The sequence below is a fragment of the Arachis ipaensis genome, chromosome B08, assembly GCF_000816755.2.
Source record: "Arachis ipaensis cultivar K30076 chromosome B08, Araip1.1, whole genome shotgun sequence".
Lineage (NCBI taxonomy): Eukaryota > Viridiplantae > Streptophyta > Magnoliopsida > Fabales > Fabaceae > Arachis > Arachis ipaensis.
In genome coordinates this window covers 24,448,127-24,452,484 of record NC_029792.2, presented here as the reverse complement: position 1 = coordinate 24,452,484, position 4,358 = coordinate 24,448,127, and positions in this window count along the sequence as shown.

Genomic DNA, 4,358 nt, shown 5'->3' with positions numbered 1-4,358 from the left:
TTTGAGTAATCGGATAGGGATTTCGTATCCTCAGATCTAATACTCAACCAATTAAAGTTGGATGTAATTACATTTTGAAAAAATATAGATAAACAATGAAAATATTAAACAATGTAAACAATAGATAATTGGATGTTCATTTTACTAGTGTACATATGGTTATTTTAATATTAAAATTTAGAGGGTTAATTATTTAAAGATGTAGTGTGTTTTTATTTGATTGGTGATTATTCATATTGTTCAACAAAGTCATTGTCCCCTTATCATTTTCCTTACATTTTACACCCCTATAGTAATCATATATAGTATCTATAAAAATCGGATCAGATTAGGTTTAATCGGGTAATTGGGTTATTCATACTCGCTTACATCTCTACTTAACCGTAACAAATACTATATTTGTAATATTTTTTTTACAGTCATTTAATTACATTTCATTTTTTTTAATATGATTCTAAGAATCAAAAAGAAAATTAGTTGGTTCAAACGGTTTAACTAGACTAATTCGTTTCAGAATAAAAATGATTGTCAACGAACCGATTAAAATTGATAAATCGGTTAAATTAATTCGACTTTTAATAGTTAACCAGTTTAAAATAATAAAAAATTTTTTTTATATAAACTATATATTTTCTTTACCAACTATATATTTTATCAATAAATATATTATTTTATTATATCTCTAGTTCAATTTTAATTGAACTTTGTTTAATCTTTTAACTATTGAACATCTAATTCCAACAATTTATTAACAATTCGATTTTTGAAAACTTTGCTTTCTAATGACTATTTACATGGCAAATGTTGTTAAAATTACAGTTATATGTAATTAAACTTGTTTATATGGATTGTATTTGATATAATAATAATAAGGAAAAGGGTTAGTTAGTTAGAAATGTAAGAAGAATATGAAAATGGTAAAAGAGATGATGTGATGGGCATGGAAGAAGGGGTAGTAAAACAGTACGAACAATGGCTACACAAGAAGCATGTGGTGCTGACGTGACTTGGCACGCCAATAGCACCATGGCCACCATGGTTTTTCCTTCACAAGAAAGACAGCATGCAAGATGCTATCGTACTCGGTACTTGATGCTAGTTTTTCACCATGGATGATCATCATCATCATGGGCTATGCTATCTACTTCTAACCGCTCATATAGCGGACAAAAACATATGCTCTTCACTTCACCACTTAATCACTGTTTTCAAAGCTTCAGGGATTATTATTCCCCATCTCATTAAAAATATCATCTTCTTTTTTACATTAATTAAAAATATTTATACTACGGAGATGCATACACTACAAGAAATGATTGGAATAACGATTGATTTTAGCATTACTAAATGCCTAAATCAATTTGGTGATCGATATGATTTTTCTAGGATCAGAATAAAATTGATCGCTAAATCAATTGCTATTCTGATAATCTTGATATTCACCATGTTTAGACATGGCTTAATCCATTTTTATTTCATGATGATTAAGAGGCATATTAGCAACTAACGTTATACTAAATTAAAAGGGTTTTATTAAGCAGAATGCTTTACTGAACACAGAAAAGAAAAAAATTTACATAAAAATAGATTTAAACGTACAAAGTACACTTGTTCAAATGATGTCAAATTAATTTAAAATTATGTTGTTTTGGATAAAAATTAGTTATTTTTTTATTTGTTTACACCAAAACCATTTAGATGTTTGTTTTAAAATATCAAATTGATTCTTAAAAAAATTGATAAGTAATTATTTTTAACTTAATATTAATTATTTAGATTATTTTAATACAAAATGTAATATAAAATACACTTTATTAATTAAAACTACTACTCCGATCCCTTACAAAAATTTAATTTATAGAATATATATTGTGTTGTCAATTCACTCCCACCAAATTAGATATCTGCGGATACAAATTGTATTTTTATGGCTAATTTTTTTTGTTATAAAAGTAGAAGTGGTGATATACTTTAATATTGTAATTTTTGGTGTTTTTTAAAATTGTGAAAAATACACAAATCGGAGGGTCCAATTTCATTGCACAGAGAGAGGGGTACAAATCGGACCCAGAGTTTTCTAAAATCGGACCCAAGTTTTCTGCCAAATCGGACCCAGAGTTTTCAGTACCTCTAATCGGACGATCCGATTTCTCTTGGACAACCATCATACGCCAGTAAATCACCAAACACCCCCATAACTCAGGTATACACCATTCCTTTCATCATATTAAAAATAAAAAGTTCTATTTATCAGTTGTACACAACTCTCAATTTAGACTTCTTGTGTTAAAAACCTTTAACCAGTGGGCACTATTTCACTAAATCCTATGAAAAATGATAAAAGCTTAACTTCATTCTATACATCTTATAGTGAAGGTGGATAGCTAACCTTTATTATATTCTCTTAATTAATTGACTAAACTTTATATTAAAAAGTAGGGAAAAAGAAGCTTAAGCTTTTACATTTGCATTAAAAGGAAAATTAAGTCACTTATATCTGCCATAATAATTCGTGTAATATTTTTGTGTTTATGTATGATGAATGTTAATAATATATTATATTATATGGTAGTGAAAAATTACATGGGAAATAAAAAATCAATTTGGCATTGGTACCAATGATGTTTGGCCGTAAATGTGGAATCATTCGTATAATACAGCAAACTGAATATTACGTCTTTTGCCTTCTCTGGCAACGAGAGAATCAGAATGTGTCACACGCTACACAGATCACAATTCACCACAAAAGAAATAAAAAAGAAGAAGAAGAAAAATCTTTAATCTTGTGCCTATCACTCTCATATTGAGTTGGGTTTGGTCCCCCACTCTCTTTCTTTTTTATTCTTCTCTCAGTAATTTTCGTTTGCTGGTCAAGCCATTATGCATGTCAAAACAAAAATTCATAGCTATTTTTTTTTATGAAAATAAAATGAGTATTATAATTTAATACCATAATTTAATACTATAATTTTTGGTATTTTTTTAAAACGCTAGAAAGAACCAAATTGAAGGATTTAATTTCTTTATTTCAATTTTTTTTAATTTTTTTAAAACAGAAAATTTTTACACCTTAGAATTCGAATTCTGCACTTTAACAACTTACAATCCAAAAAAACACCACTACCAAACCCAATATCAAAAATAAAAATCTTTGCTATGACTTTTCGGATCCAACATTATTTATATCTTAACCTAAAATTTTTAAAATTAACTTTGTTCTTCTTAAAATAAAACATTTCAATTTTTTTATGTTCTTATTATCAAGTGTAAAATAAATTTAGAAAAATGATCTTAATTATTACACGATCAAGCTAATAAGGTGAAGAAATAAAAATTAAAAAATGAATTAATTAGTGATGATATATATGTAATATATAATATATCGATTTGAAAAGATGGTTCCTCCTTTTTGTGTTGAAGGACAGTTGTGAGGAATTGTATACGAATGTACAAAAAAGTAAGGAAAATCTTGCATAGTGGTAGATAGATAGATAGAAGAAATTCTTCATTCTTCATTCTTAATTCTTAAATATATTGCATGTCTTTGTAAAAAGAAAGGGATAGATATGATGGTGCATTTAGACAGCTGCGTGCATTGATTGGTTTGATAAGATAAGAGGCATTAAAAGGCATCATTCATTCATTCATTCATCTCATCATATATATTATTCATCACAACAAAGCTAAGTAGTAGCAACATCGAATTTTATGTTTGTTTTGTTGGTCCATCCCAACATTAAAATCAAGGTCTTGTTTTCACGGCACACTCGATCGTTTGAATATATTTTCATCTATGTGCCGCTTTTGCTACAACTTTATACGATGATTTATGGGTAAGAAACAGACAAAGGTATCCGATTCTCTTGTTTTTTCAGATACATACAAGACTATGCACAACCTTCATTATTGACTTTCTTTTTCTCTTTTTTTTATTTTATATTTTAGGGTCAAACTATATCATGTCCTTTAATAATTAAGTGAACCTACGGATTCATGTTGGATTGCTTAACTTGAACTAGTTAAATTCATAATAATTAATTGTGGCTTGTTATGACAAGTGAAATTTAGGTGTAGCGAGAGAGAGAGAGAGAGAGAGGAGAGAGACCTAAGAATAAATATTAGTCACAAGCTGATAACTAACTCTTCTAACCTTACTAACTGTATTTTTCATCTTGTGCTTATACTACCTATACATACAACTATGAGTATTAGTTCAACTATTAGCAATTATTCATTACGTAACAGGGATGTGACCTTATTAAATTGATAGAAATTATTCTATCATTAAATTATTTAAATTTTCATGTAAATTTTGAAGGTAAGATTTTTTTTTTATCTATGAAGAAAAAAAAAGTGTT